This window comes from Mustela putorius, unplaced genomic scaffold (genome assembly GCF_011764305.1).
Source record: "Mustela putorius furo isolate JIRA1106 unplaced genomic scaffold, ASM1176430v1.1 tig00000430_pilon_pilon_pilon, whole genome shotgun sequence".
Lineage (NCBI taxonomy): Eukaryota > Metazoa > Chordata > Mammalia > Carnivora > Mustelidae > Mustela > Mustela putorius.
Genome location: NW_025421377.1, coordinates 5,845,827 through 5,860,559, shown reverse-complemented (window position 1 = coordinate 5,860,559; position 14,733 = coordinate 5,845,827). Strand labels below are relative to the sequence as shown.

Genomic DNA, 14,733 nt, shown 5'->3' with positions numbered 1-14,733 from the left:
TCAGAAAATTGAAGATATTCTTCTTTGATACTGCACCAGCTTTGCAAGAGGCAATTACTTATATTTAATTACATTGTGGAATATAAAATCATAACATTGGATTTTCCATACCATGTTACATAAAAAGCCATTGGTCTCTTATGTTTTAAATGGGTCTTTTAAAAGATAAACTCTAAATAGATGAAAGACCTAAATGTGAAACAGGAATCTACCAAAATCCTAGAGGAGAACATAGGCAGTAAACTCTTTGACATTGGCCACAGCAACTTCTTTCAAGACACATCTCCAAAGGCAAGGGCAACAAAAGTGAAAATGAACTTTTGGAACTTCATCAAGATAAAAAGCTTCTGCATATAAAGAATAGCATGGAGGACATTAGGGGGAGACAAAAATGAAGGGGGAGTAATTGGAGTGGGAGACAAACCATGAGAGACTATGGACTCTGGGAAACAACTGAGGGTTTTATAAGGGAGAGGGGTGAGGGGATGGGTGAGCCTGGTGATGGGTATTAAGGAGGGTATGGATTGCATGGAGCACTGGGTGTTATATGCAAACAATGAATCATGGAACACTACATCAAAAACTACTGATATACTGTATGGTGATTAACATAACCCAATTAAAAAATGAAAAACAGCTTCTGCTCAGCAAAGGAAACAGTCAACAAAACAAAGAGGCAAACCACGGAATGGGAGAAGATATTTACAAATGACACTACAAAGGGCTGGTATGTAAAATCTATAAAGAACTTCTCAAACTCAATACCCAAAAAACAAATAATCAAGTCAAAAATGGGCAGAAGACATGGACACTTCTCCAAAGAAGACATACAAATGGCTAACAGATGCATGAAAAAATGTTCAACAACATTAGCCATCAAGGAAATTCATATCAAAACCACATTGAGATACAACCTTACACCAGTTAGAGTGGCAAAAACTGACAGGGCAAGAAACAACAAATGTTGGAGAGGATGTGGAGAAAAGGGAACCCTCTTACACTGTTGGTGGGAATGCAAGTTGGTACAGCCACTTTGGAAAATAGTATGGAGGTTCCTCAAAAAGTTAAAAATAGAGCTACCCTATGACCCAGCAATTGCACTACTAGGTATTTACCTGAAAGATATAGATGTAGTGAAAATGAAGGGGCACATGCACCCCAATGTTCAAGGCAGCAATGTCCACAATAGCCAAACTGTGGAAGGAGTCAAGATACCCTTCAAAAGATGAATGGATAAAGAAGATGTGGTCCATATATACAATGGAATATTACTCAGCCATCATGGATACCCATCCTTTGCATCGACATGGATGGAACTGGAGGAGACTATGCTAAATGAAATAAGTCAGACAGAGAAAGCAGTTATCAGATGGTTTCCCTTATATGTGGAATGTAAGGTATTGCATGGAGGGCATTAGGAGAAGGAAGGAGAAAATGAAGGTGGAGGAAATCAGAGCGGGAGATGAACCATGAGGGACAAGGGGCTCCAGGAAACAAACGGAGGATTTCAGAGGGGAGCGGGGTGGAAGGATGGGTTAGCCCCATGACTGGCATTAAGGAAGGCATGGACTGCATGGAACATTGGGTGTTATATGCAAACAGTGAATCACGGAACACTACATCAAAAACTGGTGATGTACTGTATGTTGACTAACATAACTAACTAAAATAAATAAATGGATCTTTTATACACACATTATTTATACCATATGCATTAGTCACTTGGAAAATATTGGTTCTCTAAATTATGCTGATCTTCTGGATGTTGACACATATTATATTAAAAAACCATATATGTTGCTATCCCAATTAAATAATTAGAAAATATTTAGTTATTTGGAATGTAAGGATATAGGGGCAGATATAAGCTTTCCAAAATTAAAATTTTCACATGAAAACTTACTTCTGTTCTTGACAAATCATTGTCCTTGAAGTAACAAGCCCACTTCATTCTTTTTTCTTTTTTTGGAAAATGTATAAAGAATCAGAGTTTTTCATTTGTCTTTCCCAGTAAAAATTGTGTGCCATGAAAACAGGGGTTAGTTCAGTTCATAGCTCAATAATTGCCTCAGTGCTTTTCCTCAAGCCAATCATTATACTTCAGTTTGTATCAGAAGCGCTTTTTGTATTTTTCCCATTTCTTTACGCAGGATATTGATGTTTTCTTAAGGGTTGAGATTTGATAAAATTAACAACATTTGGGGTGCCTGGGTGGCTCAGTGGATTAAAGCCTCTGCCTTCAGCTCAGATCATGATCCCAGGGTCTTGGGATCGAGCCCCACATCGGGCTCTCTGCTCAGCAGGGAGACTGCTTCCCTCTCTCTCTCTGCTTGCCTCTCTGCCTACTTGTGATCTCTGTCTGTCAAATAAATAAACAAAACCTTAAAGAAAAAAATGAACAACATTTATAGTTTCATCAAGATCATTCCGAAGTGAAACTGACTACTTGTATAATTCAGCACCACTGCCTGTATTGGTATGATGGCCCCAACCCCTTTACCCACCAGTGTTTTTGTACCGGGGGTAAACAAGAGTAGCAAGAGTAACTTTTCAGAGTTACTTTGCAGAGTAAGAAAATCCAGTAACATCTTAGTACTATTATGAAAATAACTTTGGCTTTTTTGACCACTTGATAGTGTCTCAGGAGCCCAGAGGCCTGTGGAACATCTTTGAGAACCATCATTTAAAAGAACTCCACATTCCCTGGGGTATAAGATTGACACAATTTCCTAGAGATTGTTGGAATTATAGTTGGGTGTCGAAGTAGAAGGGGAGAAAGCTCACTGGCATTTTTTTTTTTCTAGATATTATTCAGATCTACAGCTAATAGTCATTTTTGTTCATTTGAAAGATATTTATTATCTGCATATATTATATATTAAGTCCTTATAGGGAATAAGAAATGTATAAAATATTATTTTGTCTTCAAAGTCATTTAACTTTTCTGAATCTGTTTCTCCATGTGTAAAATGGGGGGGTTAGCAGATTATCTGGTAATCTGATAATTAGATGAGGTGATTTATGTGAAACATAGTGTTTATGAAATACAGGGTGTTCTGTATAAGAAGGGTATAGTATGATGGAATTATTTATCATCTCCTGGGCAGGCAAGACACATTGTAAACATAATGACCAATGGTCTCGCAACTGCATATGAAGACTACTCTACCACATGTTGGGGTAGAATTATTCTGTCTAAAGGATTTGTTCCCTGATCATCTCAGTTGGAAAATGTGTGGCTAGAGTACAGATTTCCAGAAGTGAAAATAGAGATTAGGGATTTAGTTACCTGGTGATTATGTTGAAACCTAAGTAGTGAATTTCTAAAGGAAACATAAGGTCGATCAACTAGAGAGAGAAGGTACAATGGTTGAGAAAAAGGGCTGAGGCCAGAGTCCTAAAGAATATCTCTATTTAGGGATATGAAGATAGGGAATATACAGAAACATAAAGAGTTTCCTTTGAATTAATAATTAATAATGCCTGAATGCTTTAAGGCCACTAAACAAATGCCTTCCCCTTGAACTCTATCACTTAAAACAGACCTCAAATTGTTTCCACTTCTCTGTTTTCCTCATCTGCAAAATGGGAATCCAAGTTTCTAACATCCCTTCTTCAAGGATCTGCTCTCTGGCCCTCTCTTTTCAACTTAAATTGGTGCATCTTTTTCTCTTCTTTTTTCCTCATCCATCTCTTCCTTTTCCTCTTCTTCCTTTTTATGTTTTCTCAACATAAAAGGTATTTTCAACATGAGACTATGGGCTAGGAGTTTAAAAACCCAAGAGAATGATATGGTGAGAAGGTCTGTGGCTACAGGGTGGGATTTATTTACCTAGAGGCTCCTCTAAGAGCAGAAATTCTTTTCCGGGTCAGAGTGGTCCCACCGAGGAAATGTGCCTTTCCCGGCAGCCTTGGATACTGCCTTCCAGATAACAGAGGTAATCTATCTCTTCCCTTCCCTGCTTTCTCTTGAGTTTATGAATGTTGATTCAGTGTTTAAGTTAGCCTCGGGAAGGCTACATTTCCAAGGAAAACCAAACCATAAATGCTTCTGGTGATTTTATATTTCAGTGTTTTATATAACTTTCAGAGAGAGCGGTTTATTTTCTATTTGTGACCCATGGTCCCTCAGCAGTTATACTTCATTCCAAGCTATTCTGAAAACATATTTTACAATAAACTTCTGAATTTTGGAAACATTTGAATTGATTTGTATAATTAAAATGCTATTTTCACATTAGTTTCTTACTCTTCATAATGCTGTAAAGCTCAAAATTTGTGTAACAAGAAACATACACAATTTAAAGGAAATCCCAGGAAACCTTCATATATATGGTAGTATAAAAATGGACATCAATTCCCAGCTGTACTTTGTCCAGGTTTCACAATACAGATGGCTGTATATCCTGTCCTTCAGTCCCTACCGGAGAAGATTCATAACATTTTCCTTCTTCCTCCTTTAATAACTTGTTTCAGCATCTTTAGTCATTGCCATCATGAAGTTTGTTTCTCATTCTGACTTAAATCTCTCCACCTGCATGTTAACCATATTTCTTTGCCCTTTGACCTCAGTAGAGGTGGGAAGCAAGCAGTTATTATCACTTTTCTATTTCTTTAATCTGTTGAAAGACAATGCTTCATCCATTGTACAAATCTGTTTATTTTACCTGAGATAAACGATTTAATTTCGGAATAAAGAGGTTAAAAAGTAACACTAGTGGGCACCTGGTCCTTAGTGGCTTAAGCCTTTGCCTTCAGCTCAGGTCATGATCCCAGGGTCCTGGGATCGAGGCCTGCATCGGGCTCTCTGCTCAGCGGGGAGCCTGCTTCCCCCTCACTCTCTCTCTGCCTGCCTCTTTGCCTACTTGTGATCTCTCTCTGTGAAATAAATGAATAAAATCTTTAAAAAATATATATTAAAAAATAATACTAGCACATGCTTCTAGAAAATTCAAATCACAATGTACATAAAATAAAATATCTTCCCTCCCCTCCATCTTGCTCTTCAACATAGTCTTTGTTCCTAAATTAATACCTTGTTTTCCAGGCCTTTTTCTACGTAACTAGGTAAGAAGTAAGTAAGTAAATACGTAAAAACAGTATGAGAACAATGAAACAAAGATGCATAGTATCATATGGCAATGTATTTTCCACTGTGATTCTTTTCTCTCATTTTTATTAGTGTTTTGGCTACCAAACATAAAATACCAGAAGGAAACTTAGTGATACAGACATTGCTTATATACTTTCAAAATTATATTAAATTGTTAAATTTAATCAAATTTAAAATGTGTGAAAATATTGACACAACCATGGAAAACTGTTTGACATTATCAACTAAAGTGAAGCATATACTCACCCAGCAAACATGTGGGCATATAACCGCTAGAAATGAGTGCTAGTGTTCACCAAAAGGCATATAATAGAGTGTTCATAGCATCATTATCTATAATGGCCCCAAACTGTAGAATCTAAGTATCCTTTAAGGCAGAATAGATGAAGAAACTTCTATGGTAATACAGAGCAATAAAGCATGGTTAGGAAAAAGAAAAAAAGATTGAGATTCTGGATAATGTTGAAAAAAAGCTAGACACGAAAGAGTACATATGTATAACTTCACTTATATGAGGCTCAAAACAGAGAAAAAAATGGTCTTTGGTAGTAGAGCTAGAAGTAATGGTCTACCTTTGTGGGATTACCGGCTGGGTAAGTATACGTATACCAAGGAGTCTCCTAGGGTATTGGATATATTCCATATGTTGATCTGGATGGGGGTTACATGGATAGATACATATGTAAAAAGTAGTTGAACTATGCACTTACTATTTGTATACTTTGCTTTGTATTATGCTCCTCACTTTCTACCTCCGTCATACCTGAGGCTCCTGAGTCTGGAGTTGCTGGTTCCTTCTGGGGACATGGCTTCCTCCACCATACTGCCTTTTCATGTATTCTAGACCAAGCCTTTTTGGGTGGCTGGGGATGGGAGGATTATTTTTATTTGTTTTCCTCCATCCTTTAGTACTCTTCTTTTCCTCTTTTATCTTCCAGGCATTTATACTTTAGTTAAAATTTTTTTAATATGATAAAAATGACAGTAGTATTACTATATTAAAAAAGAGTTCACTTATAATTACTTGAATATTCTCATTTCTGCTTTTCTCAGTTGTAAATAAGTATAACTAAGCACCATTGTGTCTCCCAATGGAAAATTTCATTCAGGTTTTATTCCAACATGTAGATTTATAGCAGTATATCTTTTTCATAACTGAGGAAATTTGGATATGGTCTTTTTCTTGGTGTGATGAAAATGTTCTCAAATTGTATGGTGGTGATAATTATACAACTCTGTAAATAGACTATAAACCACTCAATTACATAATTTAAGGATGAACTTTATGGTATGTACCAAAACAAAATTCACCCAAAGTTTAAACATAAATTGAGAAACTCTCCTATAATGTAGAAGAAAACAGGACATTGAAATATGATAGAAAAGATAAAATATAAAGAGAACCAATCCAGGATATCCAAGAACTATATTAGAAGTTTCAGAAAGAAAGAGAAAGCAGAGAATAAGAAATTAGCAAAGGACGGGGGTGCCTGGGTGGCTCAGAGGGTTGGGCCTCTGCCTTCGGCTCAGGTCATGATCCCAGGGTCCTGGGATCGAGCCCCACGTCAGGCTCTCTGCTCAGAGGGGAGCCTGCTTCCTCCTCTCTCTCTGCCTGCCTCTCTGCCTACTTGTGATCTCTGTCTGTCAAATAAATAAATAAAATCTTAAAAAAAAAAAAAAGAAATTCGCAAAGAACGAATGTGAGACTTTCCCAGATGTGAAGGACATAGTCAAATTGAATAGGCCTACTGAGATGAAATTGGAAAGAATAAAAAGACCTCTAAATTAGACATGATCACTATGAGTCCTTAGAGTACAAGAGAGTAAGATCCTAAAGGTCCCAAGATGGAAAAAAGAAGCTCACCTACAAAGGAACAGGAATGAGACTAGCACACACTGTTTATCAGCAACCCTGAAAACCAGAGGACAGTGAATAATACATTATCAGCCACCTAGAATTCCAGACTCCAATAAACTACCATGAAGCTTTGAGGGTAAGAAAATGCCTTTTCAGGGATACAAAAACTGCTTTCTTCACAGTTCCTTTTCTGAGGTTACATAAGAATGTCCAGCAAGAAAAGGCAGTATACCAAGAAAGACAAATCAGGGATTTAATGAAACTGTTCCAACAGAGGAGAGCAATAAAAGGAGTTCCAGGCTGCTGGCTATGCAGAAAGGCCTAGGACAAAATTTGCCCATATTAGAATGGGAGAGTGAAAGGTTTGGCAGTATTCAGAGAGGGGAAAAGCTCCCAGACTCCAAAGACAGGACACTGTATTTGAGGTTAGAATACTCTAACTCCCCATGTCCTCCATGTTAAAGCTTTGGTTAAGGTAGATAATGCAAAGGAAGGGCAGGGGTAGGAAGGAAAGAAGGAAAAGAAAGGAAAGGGAAGGAAAGAAAGAGGGAGGGAGGAAGGAAGGAAATACACCACAGAGCATTCTAGGAGCAAAGTATTATATGCATAAGGAAGTGTAATCATAGCGCATAATTTGCTTCTGTCATTAATAGTTATATAGTTTACAATGATGTAGGCTTTATTGATTGATTTTGAACTTTTTTTTTTTTGATGAAACCATGGAAAAAGCACATAATACTAAATTATGGTTACAGAACAAAATATAAATGCCAGTCATCATGGCAAGGGAAAAATAAAAGTACAAATGATTTGCAAGATGAAAGGGGGAGATAAAAAGTAAGGGGGATGTGTAAGGGGGGCTATGATTCTCTTCTTAGAACATGAAAGGCCGTAGGATACCATCTGTATTTGACAGACCAAAAAAGAAAGTTTTAGTATATAATGTAGGTAACAAAGATAACCAACAGATGGGGCAAAATGTTTGAAATCTCTTGTCTGCTTATAGACTATCTCACAATCTCTTTGTTGTGTGTTCCTATCCCTTTTTATTTTTTCTGTCATTCTGATGGAGTAAAGAGTGGATATACACTATGTGCTTGGTCTACTCTCCGAGCCTTTTGTGGTTTTGTTTTGTTTTAAGATTTTATTTATTCATTTAGAATAAATGAATATTTATTTATTCATTTATTTATTCAAAGAGGGAGCACAGAGGGAGAGTGAGAGGGAGAAGCAGACTCCCCAGGGAACAGGGAGCCCAGTGTGGCTCAATCCCAGGACCCTGAGATCATGACCTGAGCCGAAGGCAGATGCTTAATCGACTGAACCACCCACCCACCCAAGCACCCCTAAGCCTTTTGTATGCTATTCACAAAACTCCTAAACCCTCTTTCATGCACAAGATTCTGGCTGTCTTATGTCAACTCTTGAATTACACTCGAAATTTTCTCTGGTGACACTGCCAAAGACTCAAAAGCTTAACTTTAGTAAAAGTTGTCACCTTTGATATATATATTGTTGTGCGTATTTTTGCTATAATGTGTATAAATCCCTGGAAAAGTTGTTTTGCAAAATCACATACTAGGACAAAAAAAAAAAAATACCATTAGCAGAGGCCCATTCAAACATCTTTGCAGATCAATAATCAGAGAACTGACAAAACCAGTAAGAATCTTGATAAGATACCAGCACAATTAAAAAGATATGCTAAATTTCTAGAAATAAATGTTACAGCTTATACAGGACGTTATGTGAACAAAAGCATTGAAAGTAGCTCACTGGACTGGGATGTGAAGAGGAGTGGAGGCTTATTAGTTGCACTAAAGATCAGGGAGAATCAAACAGGAAGCACTTCCAAGACAGGCCCCGTGGCCAGGCGGAGCCAAGAGGAAGAGCTAGAGACACATGGGCACTGCCTGTGGTGCTTGGTTCCTCTCGTGGCTTGTGGTGTTCAGCTGTGTTTGTTTACTTTGTGTTCAGCTGCTGTTATTAGGTGGCACAAAATGTTGAAGTAATGAGAAAAAAAGCAATATATGAACAGATGTGACTTTTGTGTAATACTGAAATTATTCTGTTTCCCAATTGTGTATGAACAAATAAACCAGAGTTTCAGCAGGACCTCTTATATTTAAATATTTTAATGTCCTGCATCCTTATTATATTAGAAAAGTGATTGACAAAGAGACAAATGAAATGCTGATTTCTGGGAATGCAAGATTTGAAACACCTAAGTTTGTTTATCCAATTTGGGTTTTCATGAAAATGATGAATAAAAAACGTGCAATGACAGTTTTTATTATTTCTCATGCCAAGAGGTTTTAAAAATTTTTAGTAGCTAAATACGCTATTTTAGACAAAATTTCTGGTGGTGGTGGTTTTCTACCATTACGACAGTTTTATGATTAAATCAAACCTGACATTGACAGAATATTCTTTATTTTAAGCATATCAACAAAGAATCATGTATGTGTAGATATGTGTAGATATTTTAAATATATTTTAACAAATATATTTAATATTCTATATATTTTAATATATTTTAACAAAACAGGTTGAGAAAATTATAATTTATCAAGTGTATGAGGTTAATGGAAAAAATAGGATCCATGATGCATTTGAATTCAGTTGAATTCTTTATCATAAGGATCACAAATATTAAAATGTTAAATCCTTTTATTTTCCAAATGTATTCACTTTCCCTCAAGAGATAATTATATTTTAATGAGGATTTAAAATATAATAGAGAATTGATGGTTGATAGAGTTTTATGTTTTTCTCTTAGCTAAATCTAAGTAAGAAGCCTATTTCTCTTTCTTAAAAACTCTCAAAAAATAAAAAAAAAGCCCAATAGCTTTTCTTACTTGAAAACGATTTCTCGGATTTTAGATCATCATCTTTCAGGAAGTTGCTATATGTTATGTAGTCTTTTTCTTTTGGAGAATAATTGTTGAAAATATTTTAGAAAATACCTTTAATAGGAAAAGAGCGAAAACAAAAGAAATACCCTTTCATATAAGCAATAGAATGCCATGCTGAGGTTAGTTCCACAATAAAAGCCGCACTCATCTGTATGTGTGGCCAGGGATGGTGATCTGGAGAAAGGAAGCAAGAACTGAGATAGTGGTAGATGACAATTCTTTGCTTACTCCCTACAAATCTTATTTGGAGAGGAATCTGGAAAACCATGAGTTAGGATAGTTTCAGTCTACTAGCGTGCCAGAAGCGGAACAAATGACACAAAATTTGTGTCATTTCTCTGGGTAGCTCCCTAAGGGGTTTGGTTCCACCAATGAATAAATTTCCTATTTCTACACTAAACTCATCCTTTGGGATGAGTTTTAATCTCATCTCCTGCAGTCTTGATATCAACTAACTTTTGTTTTTATGGCTTTAAAAATTGTGTTACAAGGCCTTCTGAATGGACATCTTAAAATCACCATGTAAGTCTGCACGAAACGCTTTTGTGATTGTTTTGTGATGTAAGTATGTCCTCCTATTACTTTTTCAGCACCTGCTTCTGGTTGCTTGCTATTTTGGTCAGCTTTCTCGGGTCATCAGTCTCACTGTAGCATTTTGGTAGTCAGTTAGTTGATTTCCATTTGTTTCATGTAAGGTTGTGACTAAGTTTCCAGTTTTGAAAATTGCACTAGCCTGTATTTTTTTTTTTTTTTTTTGAAGGCCAAGCAAAGCTTTATTTCGAGCCAAGCATCGAGAATCAAACTAACTGGCCAGGGCCGTCTCTTGCAAAGAGGTGACCTCTCTCTGCTAAAAGACTAGCTTTTAAGGGCAAAGGCCATGTGATTGTGCCTGGCCATGCACAGGTGACCAATGAGACTGTAACACATAGAGAAAACTGCACAGTCATGCGAGGTCACAAATAAGTGACCAATTGAATTACAATTTACCCTAGTAGATATTTGAACTAGCCTATCACCTTGGTCAGAATTGGTACCCAAAAGGCGCCCAAAGGGTGGGGCCCATTCAATCAGTGGGGGCACATACTGTCTCCTAGCTACCAAGGAATATAGCCTGTATTTTAAAGCACCACATGATGTACTTTTTTACTGAATTCCAAGTAGCATGCTAATGGAGTATCAAGACATACCTAATGACGTGTTACTAGCATTTGTGTGTAAGAAAAAACTATATAGAGGGGAACAGAATAGGGCAGCAAATGCAAATAGCTACTAAGTTCACAATGTAGTGTGTTGTTGCATTTCCAGTTACCAAGTTCTCTATACTCCTTTGTTCCTTTGGATCACACGCCTTACCTGGGCAGGCAGCATTACGTAAATATGATGACTAGAGGCCGAGCTAGGAAATGCTAACTGGATAAAAAGTTCAACTCTGTTTTTGAATCAAAGAAACTCTTATCTTTGAATTGAACATAGAGTTGTTATAATAGAAATCTAAACAGACCTTCTGATGACTTTCTCTGATGATTTTCACTTCTTTTTTTAAAATTTATTTATTTGACAGACAGAGATCACAAGTAGGCAAAGAGGCAGGCAGAGAGAGAGGAGGAAGCAGGCTCCCCGCTGAGCAGAGAGCCCGATGAGGAGCTTGATCCCAGGACCTTGAGATCATGAACCAAGCCAAAGGCAGAGGCTCAACCCACTGAGCCACCCAGGCACCCATGATTTTCATTTCTTGTGGTCTTTCTAAACAACAATTAAATTGCAAATGGGTTGTATGTATTTTGAGCTTAATTCTGCCTCCCTAGTTAAGTAGACAGGGTTGGAGCGTTTGGCAGTTTTTTGTTTTTTTGTTTGTTTGTTTTTTTTAAGATTTTATTTATTTATTTGTCAGAGAGCGAGCGAGCGAGAGCGAGCACAGGCAGACAGAGTGGAAGGCAGAGTCAGAGGGAGAAGCAGGCTCCCTGCGGAGCAAGGAGCCCGATGTGGGACTCGATCCCAGGATGCTGGGATCATGACCTGAGCCGAAGGCAGCTGCTTAACCAACTGAGCCACCCAGGCGTCCCGAGTTTGACAGTTTTGAATCTTAAAGGGCCTTTCATGCTTCCAAGACATTTTGTGTTTTTCCTTAGCAGTATTACTGCAATCATGATTAAGTAATTTTTTGTATAATTGTTTAATGAATATCTCTCTTTATAGACTAAGCTCTACATGTCCAGGAACGAAATTGCCACCACCAGCAGTACAATGTGTAAACAAGTACATGGAGGTCATGTCAATCGTGAATTGAACCCATATCATGTGAAAATTTTTTTCACGTATTTAGTGTTAATATTAAATAGGCGTTAGAAGATGTCATTGTGTAAACATGTTATCATCTGCACAAAAGGCCTCCACCCCTAATGAGAATGATATGTAATAGACTGAATTCATTAGAAGGGCATCAAGGAGATATATTTGTCTTCTGTATTTGTTCACTGTGAGGACAGAGAGTTTTGTCTGATTTGTTCACGGGTTTATTTCTAACAGCAAGAACAGTGTCTGTCATAAAAATACATGTTGAATCAATGACCTAATAAAAGTAATGGCACAATTTAATAACAAGAAAGTAAACAACTGGGTGCCTGGGTGGCTCAGTGGGTTAAGCCTCTGCCTTCAGCTCAGGTCATGATCTCAGGGTCCTAGGATTGAGTCCCGAATCTGGCTCTTTGCTCAATGGGGAGCCTGCTTCCCCACTTCTCTCTCTCTGCCTGCCTCTCTGCCTACTTGTGATCTCTCTGTGTAAAATAAATAAATAGAATTTTTTAAAAAAGAAAGTAAACAACCTAATAAAAAATGGGAAAATATTTGAACAGACACCTCACCAAAAAACATATAGCATGGCACATAAGCACATACAAAGATGGCCAGCATTACTCATCATTAGAAAAATACAAATTAAAGCCACAGTGAGATATTTCTACCCATGTCTTAGAATGACTAAAATAAAAATAAGTGGTAGTAGCAAGTGCTGGTGAGGACGTGAAGTACTAGAACTCTCATAGGTTGCTGGCGGGACAGGCTGCTTTGGAAATCAGTTTGTCAGTTTCTTACACAGTTAAACATACATTTAGCATATGACCCAGTAATCCCAGGTCTAGAAATTTACCCAAGAAAAATGAAACCATTTGTTCACACACACATACTCCCATGAAAACCTGAACCTGGATATTTGTGAAGAATTTATTCATAATTTCTAAGAATTGGAAATAGTCCAAATGATCACTAACTGGTGAATGGATAAATGAATGGCTAGGTAAACTATGGCATATTTATACAATGGAGTATGATTCAGCAAGAAAAGGGAGCATACTATTAATACAGGCAACAGCACAAATAGCAAATGCTTTAAGCTAAAGTGAAAGAAGCCAGAGTCAAAAGGCTCCAGACTATGTAATTCAACTTATAGAACATTCTGGAAAAGCTCAACTATGGGACAAAGATCAGATAAACACAGAGAAGTGCTCATCAGGGCTGGGGTGGAGAAGGAGAATTGACTGCAAAGAGGGGAAGCTCTTTGGAATGATGGAAATGTTTGGTCCCTTGACTGTGACGGTGCTTACCCAACTACATGCATTTGTCACAGCTATACGCCAAAGAAGGGTGGATTTTCCTGTATGTCAATTACACATTAATAAACCTGACTCAAAACCAGACAAAGAAGAAGGTGATGAGGCTCTTCTCTGTCAGTAGTTAAGCCAGTAGGTCAGTAGCTTGCCGCCTTGAGTTTCAGGAATGAACTCAGACTTTATCACGGAACCAAAGAAATGAGTGAGACTTGCTTCACCACTTATCATCCGACTACTCTTCTTTTTGTTGCAGGCTTATAAGTTTCTTGTGGTGAGGTCTTTAGTTTTTGTGTATTGTGGTCAAAAACGGTTTATTAAGATACCTGGTATTTAGCGTTATGAAAGACACTGAATTCCCAGTGCCTCAGGGGGCTCTCACAGGTGGAGCCCATGCCTTGCTTGCCACCGCATAGAGTTGCTATGATCATCAGAAGATGGCTTGCTTGCGCCATGTGAACTGTAAGGTGCTCAACAAATATAGGGGATTTCATTGCCAAATATTAAACCTAGATGTAATAAGCAAACTTGGATTTCAGGCATTGGAGAGCAACCCACAAGCATAGTGTGGATAAGCTGTGTAGGAAAGATTTACCTGACTCGCATCTATGTTTGGCCCCGTTGCGGCCTCCCTGTCCGACGGAGAGACTCTGGTGTTCTGGAGTTTTGTCCATAGCAGCCATGAATGGCAGGAATGCAGTTTGACACACTGGACAATGCAAAGTGACTCACTTAAAGGACTGCCATAGGCAGTCCTTGGACTTAAAGGTTCTACAGAGTGAACCTTCAACAGGTGTTTTGCTTTTCTGTACTATGTCTAGTCTTTTATGAGATGGGGCTCTTGTTTTAGTCTAGGTGACCATTGGGGCACGTGTGCTGTATAGCTCATGCCTGCATTTTCTTCTGATGCCTCATCTCCCAGTGTTTTTGCCACCCCAGTTCTCCATAGATTTTTATTTCATACAACAGCCAGCTTTGATCGTCATGAATTTTGTCATGAACCCATTGATCTCAGTGGTGAGGTTTGAGCCACAGTCGTAACAGACTTCTCTTCTTACTTTCTAAACATACACACACCATTAGAAATTTTGCCTTTTTGCTTTTTAAATCAGTATGCACTCTTCTTGGGGAGCCACTCCATGTTGAGCTCACCAGATACTTATAGGATGACTTTGAGAACTTACTTGTGGGCATTGCACAATTATAAAATAAGTTCTTCTAGTAATATGGCCTTGGCCAGATCAC

The 14,733-nt window shown here is 37.8% G+C and overlaps 1 protein-coding gene across 1 annotated transcript in view; it reads left to right on the top strand.

The window, feature by feature from the left end:
• SCFD2 (sec1 family domain containing 2) overlaps positions 1-14,733 on the top strand; it is a 435,263-nt gene that overhangs the window by 86,685 nt on the left and 333,845 nt on the right. The window lies entirely within an intron of this gene.